This window comes from Loxodonta africana, chromosome 18, assembly GCF_030014295.1.
Source record: "Loxodonta africana isolate mLoxAfr1 chromosome 18, mLoxAfr1.hap2, whole genome shotgun sequence".
Lineage (NCBI taxonomy): Eukaryota > Metazoa > Chordata > Mammalia > Proboscidea > Elephantidae > Loxodonta > Loxodonta africana.
The window spans coordinates 51,190,261-51,204,648 of NC_087359.1; positions in this window are offsets into that span (position 1 = coordinate 51,190,261).

Below are 14,388 nucleotides of genomic sequence, written 5' to 3' on the forward strand. Positions count from 1 at the left end.
TATCCCAGGCCTCCTGCCCCCGCCCCGCCATCTGCCGGCCCCAAGAGGGCAGCATAGCTGGTCTTCTCTGCTTTTACTGCCCTGTGATCCTCAACGCCTAAGCCTGACTCCCCAGCTTTCTGGAGCCCTAATTTTGGTTTTTGTATAGTTTTTTTTATTGTAAAAATTTGGAATCATTCAGGATAGTTGTTGTTGTTGTGTAATGTTGAGTCAATTCCAACTCATAGTGACCCTGTGTGACAGCGTTTCCTAGGCTGAAATCTTTAAGTGATCAGATTGCCAGGTCTTTTTTTCCAGAAAGCCACTGGTGGGTTTGAACTGCCGACCTTTTGGTTAGCAGTGGAGCACTAACTCCTGTTATTACTGGCGTAGACACTTTTGAAAGGATCCCTGGTGGCACAGTGGCTAATTGCTCAGCTGCTAATCAAAAGGTCAGCAGTTCAGATCCACCCAGCGGCTCGGCGGGAGAAAAGACCTGGCAAGCAAAACCGACTAGAGAGCACACAAGAGACACTTTTGTGTATTGAGGCAGGACGAGGGCTATTCCTACTGAACCAGGAGCCAGACTCTGGGGTTCAGGGCCCCAGCAATGCCTATATGTGGGGGGTGATGTCACTTTTTTCTTCACTAGGGAAGACAAATTAGGGGCAAATACTTCTCATACTCTACAGACCCACTCACCTTTGCCAGGTGAGTGCTGCGGCTGGGGTGGGGGTGGGGGCTATCCCCCTCCAAGAAGAGAAGTTAAGAGCTTGAGTTCTAGAAGCAGATCGACCTGGGTTCAGGTCCTTAGTTTGCCACCTCCTGCTCGTGACCTTGGGAAAACTTTTTCCCTGCTCTCAGGCTCAGTTTCCCCATCTGTAAATGGGGAGTAATTATATTGGGAGTGAAATTGTATAGGAATGTTGTGAAAATCAAAGAATACATGCAAGGTGTTTAGCACAGTGTCTGGCACAGACACGATTGCTATTATCATTATTGTTACCATTTAGATTCCCCCACTTCCACCCACGTTTTGCACAACGAACCTCTGTGAAGTTACTATCCCTCCGCAAGCTTGCAAATTCTGCATTCCAGGTGGTTAGTTCCTCTTAGGCACTTGGCCTGAAGCTGCGGCATGCTGTGGATAGGTGTGTCTAATTATGGTCCAAACATTAAAGCTTTGTAGACAGTTGATTTTGTCATCCCTAGGGTTTTTTTATTAAGCCAGCGTGGGAAGTAGCATTAAGGAGTCAGTATTACTGGGCACCTACTGAGGGCAGGGGGTGTCCCATGCATTGCCTCATTTATTTTTCTCATGACCTTATGAGGTATATAATATTATTAAACCATCGCACCAATGAGGATCCTGAGGATCAAGGAGGTTCAGCCAATGACATGCCAGCCTGAGGTCACCCAGGTGGTAAGAACCCAGGTTGGGATCTAAGGCCACCAGGCTCTGAAGCTTATGTGCTTCACACTTCCTTGGCTGCCTATCACTTTGATTTTGAAATGGAACATCAAACAAAAGCAGTTATAGCGATGTGGCAAATATTTAAGTGCCTGCTCTTGTCAGGCACTGGTTAGAGGCTCAGAAGAATGAGATGTTGCTGCCCTGGAGGAGTCTAGAGGCCACCTGGAGGAGATGAGACATGTAGTAGTAGTGGTGGGGGTGGTGATGTCACTACTACTGGTAGTTCTAACAATAATATCAATAACCACAAACATTGTAGTTAATGCTTACTCTGCATCAGGCACTTTTCCAAGAATGTTATCCCATATAAACTCATTTTATCCTATTATCCCACAAGACAGGTATTTATAGGTCTGTAAAAAAAAAAAAAAATTTTTTTTTTTTTTTTTAAATAAATAACTTGCACAACTTGCAAGTGGGAGATTCTGGATTGGAACCAAATTTGTAGCCTGCTGTGTGCCAGCTCCCTCCTGTTTGGAATCCTCACTCCCATTAAGGTGTAGATAAATTTACTGGCCCATTTTAAATGCCATGTCACGTCACTGATCATAATGATTATAAGAATGGTAGTTAACATTTGAGGGTCAGCTATGTACGGGGCACTGTGTTAAATGCTTTATCTGCATTACTTCATTGTATTTTCTCAACAACCTTATGAGGTGGGTACTACTATAATTCCCATTTTACAGATGAAGAAACTGAGGTTTTAGGGGGTGAAGCCACTTGCCAAAGTCACACAATGAGTGATAGAGCCAGGATTTAAGCCCAGGCAACAGTCTGTCTCCAGAGCTTGATCTCTTAACCCAAAGCTCTTAATAACGAGAGATAAGCTTATGGAATCAAAGGGAGAAGTCCCTTTTCACCTTCCTCCTTCCCAGTCTCGTTCTCCTTCCCTTTCACAGGTGACAGGTGAGGGCTATGAGGTAGAATATTCCCAGAACCTTTCTATGCATTTCCATACAGAAATTATGTGTGTGTGTGTGTTGTTGGTTGCCATCAAGTTGGCTATGACCTTATGTACAACAGAACAAAACGTTGTCTGGTCCTGCACCATCTTCATCGTTGTTAGCCCATTGTGGCTATTGTGTCAATATATCTCATTGAGGATTTCCCTCATTTTCGCTGACCCTCTATTTTACCAACCATGACGTCTTTTTTAGCAATTGGTCTTTCTTAATGACTTGTCCAAAGTAAGTGAGCTCAAGTCTCACCATCATTGCTTCTAAGGGGCATTCTGATTGTATTTCTTCTAAGAATATATATATGTGTGTGTGTTTATTCTTAGAAGTGTGTGTGTATGACAATGTATGCCATATATATGTGTGTATATATATATATATATACACATATATATATCCACATATCAATGTATAGAGGGTTTTTTTTTTTCTGTGACTGATCCTTCTGTCATATTATTCTGCAGCTTGCTCTTTTCCCCCGTTTTCTGTCCGTATATGTAGATCTATTTCATTCCTTTAACTTCTACCTAATACTCCACAGAATGGATTCACCACCATAATTCTCCCCTTGATGGACATGTGGGTTGTTTCCAATTTTTTGAAGTTAAATGCAAAGAGCAATGCTGCCCTGAACATTCTAACACAGCCTTTTATGCACATGTGCTCAGTACCTAGAAGTGGAATTGCTGAATGGAACAGAATGGGCCTTTAAAATTTTTATAGCTGTTTCCAAACTGTGCTCCAAAACGGCCATACACTCCCCCTAAAGCATATAAGAGAACCCCATTTTCCTCACATCCTTGCCATTGAAGTTCATTATACATATATCTCCCTCCCCCCCTGTTTTTGCTAAGCTGATATATGAAAAATAAAGATCTTTGCTGTTTTAATTTTCTTGATTACTACTGAGATTGGGAAGCTTTATATTTCTTTGCCTTTTTTTCTGTCTTCTTTGCCCTTTTTATATCTCATCTATGCATATGCTTTGTCCATTTTCCATTGGGTTCAGGGTTTAAGGTGTTTGTATTATTATATTTCTGATTATAAAAGTAATAAATGCTAAATGAAGAACACTGGAAAACAGGAAGTAATAGAGAAAGGAAATAGATCTCAGACATAATGCCACCATTCTGAGGTAACACGTGGCAATGTATTGATGCATTTTTGCCACGCTTTTTTTTTCTATGCAAATATATGTGCTTTCCACCCCCACTCTTAGTATAGCGTGGTATATACAGTCTTACACAATTTTACCCACTAGACATTACATAGGGCACATTCTCTGTGTTATTAAATATTTTAAACACAATTTTTCTGTTTGCTCCGTATTGATGAAGTCAATAATCCATATTTCTTTAACCATTATTGTACTTGCTAGATGTGTAGGTTGCTTCCAGTTTTTAACTATTATAAATAATGCTGCAGTCAACATCTTTGTACATAAATCTCTGTCCACATCTCTGATAGTTTCTCAGGACAGATTCCTCAAAGTGGAATTACTGGGCCAAAGGGTATAAATTGTTAAAGATTCTTGATTCGTATTGCCAAGTTGCTTTCTAGAAGGGTTATATCAATTTACATCCCCACTAACCATGCATGAGACGTACATTTCAGTGCACACTTTATAATTACATTTTTTTTTCAATAGGGAGGTGAATGTATCTTATTATTGTCTTAATCTTCATTGTCTCTTGCAGTGAGCTTAAACATGTTTTCTACACTTATTGGCCATTTGAATTCTGTGAGTTGTCCTTCCATGTTATTTGCCCACTTTCTGTTGGATTCATTATCCCTCATTTTTTAGACAAAGAAACTGAGGCTCAGCGTAGGTAAGTGGAATACTCATGCCACATTGTCGTTTCTTCCTTTCACTGGTTCAGTGTCTTCTGAATAGTGCTCAGGCTCTGCTAGGGTGAGAGTTATGCTCACTCAGTGCAGAAGAGGCTGTTCAGTTAATTTCTTAAATACCCTACCATTTCCTGTGGGCTGTGCCCATGGTTACTGGAGGCAACTGGAGGTGTCTGCCTATGAATTGCTCTGCTTGGCTGCCATGCAGAATTGAAATTTTTTTTTTTAATTACTGTCTGTCTTAGTCATCTAGTGCTGCCATAGCAGAAATACCATAAGTGGATAGCTTTAACAAAGAGAAATATATTTTCTCACGGTCTAGTAAGTTACAAGTCCAAATCCAGGGTGTCGGCTCCAGGGGAAGTCTTTCTCTCTCTGTCGGCTCTGGAGGAAGGTCCTTGTCCTCAATCTTCCCCTGGTCGAGGAGCTTCTCAGGCACAGGGATCCCATGTCCAAAGATAGGCTCTGCTCCTGGTGCTGCTTTCTTGATGGTATGAGGTCCCCAACTCTCTGCTTGCTTCCCTTTCCTTTTATCTCTTGAGAGATAAAAGGTGGTGCCAGCCACACCTCGGGGAAACTCCCTTTACACTGGATCAGGGAGGTGACCTGAGCAAGGGTGGTATTACAGTCCCACCCTAATCCTCTTAACATAAAATTACAAACACAAAATGGAGAACAACCACACAACCACACTGGGAATCATGGCCTAACCAAGTTGACACATATTTTTTGGGGGACACAATTCAATCCATGACACTATCTCTTCTCATTTATCAAATACTTAGTGAATACTTATCATGTACCAGACTCTGTGCTGGAGGCTCTTTTCAAAAAAGGATTTTCTAAAAAGATATATTTGCAACAAAGTTATTAAAATTAAAATAGAAAATCAATGAGAAGACAGAAAAGATGTTTAGGAATAGCACCAATGTGGCAGGAAATTAGGCTCTGAGCTTCCTGGCAGTCTCAGCAAAAAGGGAAATATACTGGATTACATTATCTCCATTATCTGAGAGCAATAAGCATGCCACTTTTTATCAAGAGAGAAAGACTGTTCCATGGCACTATATTCAGACAGTTATCACACAAGACATTGCTTAGGGGACTCTAACCAGAGTAATGGACAAAGCCTTCAGTGGCAGATTTACAAAAAGTACAGTCATGATCTTCATGTGGCTGTTTCTTGTATCTGCCCTCAATAAAATCTAAGCGCACAATATTAAAGCTCAGACTCAATGAAGGTGATCCTACAGATGGCTAAGCTAATGCAGTCCAGGTATGTGGCTTTCTAGGGATTTAGCTTGAAGCAAGGAAAGCTTAGGATGCCAATGGGAGGGTATGCCCCAGCTGTCTCTCAAATCCAGTCCATTCTTTTCTTTCCCCCCACCACCACCCTAGGGTAGGTCCTCATCATTTCCTGCCTTCTCCCTGATCTCCCTCCATACTCTTCTCTGCTGAGTAGTCAGTGATCTTTCCAATATGTAGAAGTGATCATCGCTCCCACACTCCACGGGCTCAAAATCCACCAATAGTCTAATGGTGGAATTTGGGGTAAATTGGTTTGTTCCCGGCTTGGAATTTTTAGTTATTGTTTGAATTCTTTATAACATGTATGGATCATGTTTGCAAAAACAATAGGTTGATGTTGCTTTAGAAAAAAAAATCTTGGCACAAATGTGCCAAGATGCTGTTGTTGTTAGTTGCTGTTGTAACTAATTCTGGGTGGTGAGACTATGGGTGATTGTTACTTTTTTCTCTAAACTTGAGTACATTAAAAAAAAAAAAAAAATCACATCACTTCCTGGTTGCTTTCACGTAGCCCAACACCATCCAATCCTCCTCTGAGCTTTGTTTCCTTTGCACAGTGACTACATTCATTAGGCACCTACTGTTTGTCAGGAATTGTTCTAGACGCTCTTAAAGAATGTAAATATTACTGCATCTAAACCATATGATGAGTCCATTTTATGGATGTTAGAGAGGTTATATAACTTGTATTATTAGGTCAAAGGGCTGGGGTGACAGAGTCATGATCAGAACTCAGACAGTCTGAAATCAGAATCTGAGCTTTCCATCATACCACAATCTCCTACTTAGCACATTGAGTCTGTTAATTCTTTTCCCCAGTATAGTACTTGATGTAGTCTATGAGTTCAATACGTGTAAAGATGCTATAGAATGTCTTCCTAAATGTCATTTCTGCAGTGGGATATTTTTGAAGTGGTTGTTGATTTTTTTTTCTCCCCCCATAGCTTTCCCTTTCTCCACCCCTCCAGTACCATTGCCTCAATGGAGGGATGGGCAGGGTAGAAAGTGGAAATCATGTAGGCTTTGGGACTTTGGTCTTCAAGAGCTTAACCCCTTGGGGGAATGGACAACGTTTCTAGGTTGAGAGTTTAGATTTGCTGGACTCCAGTGGATGAGGCCTGAACACAGGCGGAAACCTGAGAACCAAGAGGGCATGGCAGACAGGTGGGTCCTGGTAGATGGCATCTTAGATGATTGATAAAGAATCCTATGCCCCAGATAGAGTACTATTCTGCCTCCCATAATGACCTGGAAGAGTGCAGGACTGAAGGGGCTACTTGAGCAAGAACAGGGGTTCTCTTAGAGGGTGCCCAGATAACCTGGAGGATCACATGGTATCCTCCCCACCCTGACCTCAGCACTACATAAGCTCTCGGTAACTTAGATATAAGTCTAATGAAAAGATGAAAGCTCACAGAAATCCAGAAATGACTGAGATTGAATTTCTTCCATTGCCAGTGGAATGGGGGCTCAGAATGAAAATTCAACTGTATTGAAGAAAATGAAAGAAAATTTTATCTTACACCTTGAGTCTTTGGACCTTAGCCTTTTCCTATACTACCCTGAGCTGGAATTTTGCTCTGGGCTGGAGAAATACATTCCAAGTCTGCACTGTCCTCTGGGCATACAGAAGCAAGCCTGGAGTTTCAATCACCCACTGATGGTGAAGCAGGTGGGGTCCTTAGGTTTTGGAACATAGGACAGTGGATGACATCCTAAGACAAAAGGAGATTGGCAAGCGTTACCCTCACCTGGAAGGTCTCCTCACCTGTGTGTGCATAAGGACTGAGGGCCCTCTTGTAGGCAAACCCAAGATTTTCCTCAGAGAAGTCTTTTTGAACTCATCCTGCTCATAGACAGGAACTTGATTTAGACCCACGATTCCACACCATCAACCATGACAAGAATGATCTTGGCCTGAAAAACTTTCAGAGCAGATATGACTGGTTGCCCATGTCTACCTCATTAGATCCCGGGGGGCCTGTCTCCTTCAGATCAACACTGCTCCCTGAGGGCCCTTCAAGATGAATGAGCCATGAAATGGACCCGCAGGGAATAAAGAAGAGGGGTGTCTGCTGAGGGAAGTGACCCACCAGCAACTCTTTAAAGTTTAGCCTATGTGTGTCAAAAACCCATAAAAGTCCATTGCCATCGAGTCTATTCTGACTCATAGCGATCCTATAGGACAGAGTAGAACCACCCCATGGGGTTTCCAGGGTGCAGCTGGTGGATTCCAAACTGCTGACCTTCTGGTTAGCAGCTGTAGCTCACTGTAGCTCTTAAACCACTGTGCCACCAGGGCTCCACTGGTGAATTTGGCCTTGCCATGGTGGCGTAGTGGTTAAGTGCTACGGCTGCTAACCAAAGGGTTGGCAGTTCGGATCCGCCAGGCGCTCCTTGAAAACTCTATGGGGCAGTTCTACTCTGTCCTATAGGGTCGCTATGAGTTGGATAATCGACTTGATGGCACTGGGTTTTTTATGGTTTAAGCTGTCAGAACTTGGGCTGTAGGGGAAGGGGGAGCTAACACTAGTGGATTGGCAGGGTGGTCGCAGTGTGGTGGCAATGTCACTGTACTCGAAAGTTGGAAAATCTGGCTCAGGTTTCAACTCTGCTCTTATACTTGTACCGGGCAACCAACTTGCCCTTTCTGAGCTTTGGGGTCCTCATTTATTAGAAATGCCTACTTCACACAGGTGTGAGGAGAACACTTTGTAAGCTAACCGTGGCTTCCCCTAAGGACCCCTCATCCTATTTCACTGGTAGCAGCCCCATCCAGTCTTACTGCAACCCCATGTCACCCATGGAAATCCCGTTATTCCACAAAAATGGTATGATATGATGCAATTAGGATACGGAGTAACTTGGGGGCAGTCCCTAATGGCTAGGCTGCTGCTGGAAAGCAAGTGCCTCTTTACTACCTGGAAGCATGGGGGTCCCTCAGCCTAGGTGGTGCAGAGGCTTATGGTTGCCCCTATATTTTCCACAACATCACTCTTATGGTGCTCTTCCCCTGGAGTCTGGGGAGGTTGGTGTTAGTTGCAGGGGTGTTCAGAATAAATTAACTCTGGGCCTAGAATCCTTTGTTTTAGTTGGAATTTTCATAGCAAGAAAGCCACTAGGGTAACAACCTCTCCTGTCCGTTATCCCATTCAATCCTCAGGACACTCTGGTGAGGGAAGCTAGGTGGGCATCATTTTACCTTTTAAATTTTTCTCTATTACGTCCGCATCTCTCCATCACCTCTGTCACCTTCCTAGCCCAAGCCACAATCAACTCTTATTATTAAGCTTTTTTGAGATACAATTTGTATTTAGTAAAGTACATAAATCCTAAGTATACAGCTTGGTAGATTTCTATACCTGTGTTATCACCATCCAAATTGAGATCTAGAATGTTCCCAGCTTTCCAGCCCTCTCCTTCCTCTTCTGTCATTACCCTTCCAAGGATTACAACTGTTCTGTTATCCCTCTAGATTTCTTCCATCTGTTTTTGAACTTTATATAAATAGAAAGATACAGTATGTTCTCTCCCACGTTGTGAGATTCATCCATGTATTATGTGTAAATAGATTGTTCTTTTTCATCGCTGTATAATGTTCCATTGTGTATATGTGCCACAACTTATTTGTCCATTCTACCATTGTTGGACACTGGGTTGTTTGCAGTTTTTGGCTATTACAATAGAATTCATGTCTTTTGGTGGACCTTATGCTGGGTCATAGGATATACTTATGTTTAGCTTTAGTAAAAAAAAAAAAAACTAGTTAGCTTTAGTAGATACTACCAAATATTTTTTCCAAAGTGGTTGTGCTAATTTACATTCCCATCAGCAATGTATGAGAGTTCCAATTGCTTCACATCTTCACCATCTCTTAGCATTGTCGATCTTTTTTTATTTTAGCCATTTGGATAGGTATGAAATAGAATTTCATTGCAGTTGTAATTTGTGCTTCTCTGATGACTAATGATGTTGAACGTCTCTTCTGTGTTTATTACAAGCCACTGTCAATGCTCTCCTGAATCACTGGGAAGGCCTCATAACTGACTACCCGTTTCAGCTCTTAAAAAAACAAACAACAACAAAACAAGTCAAACCCATTGTGTCAAGTCAATTACAACTAATAGTGACCCTACAGGACAGAGTAGAACGTTGCCATCAGGTTTCCAAGGAGCAACTGGTGGATTCAAACTGCCGACCTTTTAGTTAACAGCTAAACTCTTAACCACTGTGCCACCAAGGGTCCACTTCTGCTCTGGACCTCTCTAATCCTTTTTGCCTATTACAGCCTCAGTGAGTGGTGTTCTCAACATGGAAACTGAATCATGGTACTGCCCTGCTTAAAACCCATCTACGCCTCCTCTTGCCCTTTGGATCATAGCCCAAATCCTTGACCTGTCCCCCCCGTGCCCACCTTTCCAGCCTCATCTCAGACCACTCTCCCCCTTATACTCCAGTCACTCAGGCCTTTGGACATTGCTGTTATTTCCAGTTTTTGGCCATTACAAATACGCTCATGTCTCTCTTTCCCAGCATTCATCACATTCTGTAATTACATACTGATGTCACTACTTGATTGATGTCTGTCTCTGTGATTAGACCACAAGCTCCATAGGAGAAAACCCTACACTGGCCTAGCTCACTATTGTATCTCCAGCACCTAATGTAGTGCCTGACACATAGTAGGTGCTCAATATATGTTTGTTGAATGAATAAATACACCCTCAGTTTACAACTGAAGAAATTGAGGCACTGAGAGAGAAAGTGCCTTCAGATGGCAGCCCCGGGGCTAGACTTGGAGCTTTGGTTATTCAATGCTCTTTCCACCACACCCCATTGCCTCTGATGAGGCCATGAGTAAAAGCGTTTTGCTGTCAATTTTGCAGAATTCTAGTGTAAGGATGACTATGCTATGATTATTGTCGTTGCTATTATTAACAGCTCCCCACCAGAATGTCAGCTCCAGGAGGGAAGAGAGGGTATATGTTTCATTCACCACTGGATCCCTGGCCATCAGGGCAGTGCCTGGAATAAATGTTGGCTGAATTAAAGCTCTGTTACCACAGACCAGTATAAAGAAAAATGTTGGCAGCTGCTAAAGCAGATGCTATGGAACTGTCTCCATGTTTTCCTTTTGCTGGGATTTTATGGGACTAAATTACAGGTAGTCCCCAACTTACGACATATTCAAGTTACGGTGAACCACATTTACCACCATCTTCTTTTTTTTTGTACATCTTGTGATTAATAATATGCACCACATACAATGTTGCAGTGCGCAAATTGCTGATATTATCATTCTCAGCTGTTCACTTGCAGATGCTCAAGGATGGGATTTATAAAGATACTGATAATAAAAGGCAATAACAACGAAAACTGAAAAGAAAAAGAGGTATTTGACTTACGTCAGAGCCGATTTATGATGGAGTCGTTGAAACGGAACCCTGTCATGAGTCAGGGACTACCTCTGTTGCTAAAATTAGGAAGCTGTTGACTGGCACCTGGAAATCTATCACAGGCTAAACTGGCCTTCCCTCAAACCTCAGTAATCCCAACCTGCTCTAGTCGCACCTACTCAGGTTGACTTTCATTTGCCCTCTTAAGAAAAAACAGCTCAAAGGATGAAGGATGGAAACAAGAGGACGCTCAAAGGCCACAGGAAACCTACCACAGAGAATTAGGACTTTGCTCATTGTTGGTGAGCAAATTGATGGTGCTCATTGCAAATGAATCTCATTTGTTCACCATCAAGTCTTATCGGCTCATTGTAGCAGGTCTTGCTGCCGCACTGCGTGGCAGCAGATGGGTTCCAGGGATGGAGCTCTGTGCAAGTAATAAAGTGGCGTTTCTTTTTCAATTGTCTCTCATTGAGACCTCTTGGTAATTCGGATTGATTGTCCTGTAGCCCAACGCAGGGCCTGACTGAGCGCGGTTTGTCTGGGGCGGGATTTTCATTACTGTCTCAGGAACTGAAGGACAGTCACATAAGGCTGGTTCTCAGCTGCCCAGGGACTCTGTTTCTGCCAACCAGGGGCCAAGGCCCGAATGTGGGTAAGGTGAGGAGGGACCTTCAGGTCTGAAACCAGGGCTTCTGGACTCCTGGTCCAGTGCTCTTTCCAGGACAACTGATGCATCCCCAGGAACAGGTCTGGCATCCCAGGAACAGGTGTGGGACCCCAGGGAGGTGAGAGGGCTGCTATGGTCCCCCTCTTCTAGCCTCAGCTGGGACCACGGTGCCTCAAAATTCCCTGTGGCATTAGGTTGTGTCTGCAGTGAGAATGGCTCACTCATCCCCTAAGACCCATCCAGCTGGGAGCCACAAGTTGCTGCCCAGGGGTGCAACCCCCTTATTATTCCTGTGGACCTAGCCTAAGCTCTTGGTGTCTGTCTCTTGCTCCACAGCAGAGAAGGCAGGTGAGGGGGCAGGGAGAATCAATAGCTTCTTAGCTCCAAGCTGTTTATAGGTTTGTTTTTTTTGAGCAAGAAGAGATAGAGGTTCTGGGGTGCTGAGGGTGAAGCTGGGGTCTGGCAAGACACTGCACAGCCCAAGTCAAAAGCTAAGCCACCAGCCAGGGTCTCTGCTCAGCTCAGAATCCTCTGGAAAGTCCTGTGTTTAAAGCACCAGGCACCACCGCCCCACCAAGAAGGTCAGCCTTATGCCCTTTCATTGCCTTTCCTATAGATTTCTGAGAATTTTTTAGTTCTCCTCCTGGCCCTGTCTCCCCTCTTCCTCTTTCCACATGCCCATCCCCTTCAGACCCATCTACCCCTCAACCCCATCCGAATGCCAATTGAAAAGGCCTGAAAATAATGTGAAATAATATAGTTTATCACCCAGAGGCTGCTGACAGGCAGTGAGGCCTCCTCTGAAAACAGGCGCGGAGGCAGGGAGGGCGAGGAAATTATAGGCTGCACAAAGGAGAAAAAGTTAAAGTGAGAGCTCCATAAAAGAAAGTGGAACTATTATGCTGCAAAATGCCAACTCATTACAAAGCGGCCAAAGAGAGAAATACGGCAGCGCTGCCTGTAATAGCAGTTTACAAGGGAACATTGTACAGCAACACAAGAGACGCTGCCATAATTTGCTCTAACAACTCCAATTATCCCTTTTATTGATTTGGCAACACATTTAATAGGAGTAGCCACACCTCTTCTGTTACAAATCATTAAAGGTGTTGAACGGTGTAATTTTAAAATTGTCTTCCTACAGTTGTCACTATGACAGCATAATTCCCCCTGATTTCGGCTATGTAAACACCGAGGCATGGTCATTTCCCCCTTACAAGGCCAGAGATGTTGTCAGCCTGGGGTTTTTGTGCAGAAACATCCATTTAATACATAGCTTTTTTCCCCAGCCAGCTTTCTAATTGCAGTGAGGTTGGTTTAGTTGTTTGTTTTTTCTCCCCCCTCCCCCCTTCTCTCTCACTTTTTTCCTCTTTTCTATCAACTAAAAGGTGTGTGTGTAATGCGGGTAGGGCGGGAAGGAAATAAACAGGCTGTTTGGCCGTCTCTTTTTTCTTTGGCAGCCTTAATTGCTACTTAAATCCGGGCCCTGCACTTAACACGCGGGGGGCAGGCCCCATGCGCGGTGCCCAGCTTTGGGGAGCCCCAGGGCGCGGGCCGGTGCGCAGGCGCTCTCAGCGTGGCCGCCGAGCCCGGGCGGGGAGGACTCGAGAGCTTGTGGGATCCAAGTGTAGGAAGGGCGGGCCGGATGAGGCTGGGGCTACCCAGGCGGGACGGGTGGGAGAGGCCGGTGAGGTCGAGGAGCGGGGCGGGGGTCAGGGTGGGGTGCGCACAGCCGGGGGCCGGGGGACACGGAGGGGCAGAGTGGACAGGGGCCGGGAGGAGAACAAGGGCTGGGTCGCGGTGGGGTGGGAGAAGCCCGGGGGTCGATGGCGCAAGGAGGGGGAACCTCTGCGCCTGGTCTTCTCCCTTGAGCCATGTCTTGTCTGCCTGATAAGCATTTTGTGGGGTTATTTGCTCCAGTGAGCCTTCCTCCCCACCAACCCTCTCACCAGCCTTCCAGCTCCTTAAGGGAGTTTTGTCTTTTTTTTGTCACCGTTGCACTCAAGTGCTTAGCCCAGTGAGGAAGCCCTCAGCAAATATTTATACATTGAACGTAAACTTGGGTGAGCAAAGAGTCTAAAGAAAGCAGGTGACAGGAGGGTTCAGGTGGTGCAAGGGGCAAGTGAGGCAGGCCTAGCCAGGCTGGGGTGTGGAGTGATGTGTTGGGTGTCATGGCTGTGTGGTGTGAGGCGGGTGTGTAGGGCTCACGTGGAGTTGGGTAGTGTGGCTGGGTTAGGTTCATGTCCATGTCCCCTCACAGCCCCACCAAAGCCCTCCTCAGAATCCCCTGTGTGTGGGCTGTGGGCAGAAGCCAGTCTCTTGTCCTCAAGCCCCCAGGTGCGGGCCACACTCCTACTAGGGGCCTGTGGACCAGTGGCAGATACTGCGGGGAAAAGGATTTGAAATCCACCTTTGCAAAATCTTGGCCAGGTTCCCTCATCTATATAACCCTTTTCCTCTGTATGAGGGAACTGGGCTCAGAGCCTCTCTGAGGAGGTACTACTTTAGGTGACTACTTCCAGTGAGCCAGACTTCTGACAGGTGATCAGAAGGAAAGCAGGCATCCGGAAGTACCTGCTCTGGAGCCTGAGTGCTTGGACCTATGCTGCACTGAGAGGAATTTAAGTTAGACCCAGAGAATTTTAGCCCTAAGGAGTTCATGGTTCTAGAGTAGGTGACTGGGGTGGGAGGTTGGGAGGGAGACACTCTTAAGGTCAGGAAAGAACCTTACTCTGCCCTTGGCTTGGGGCAGGG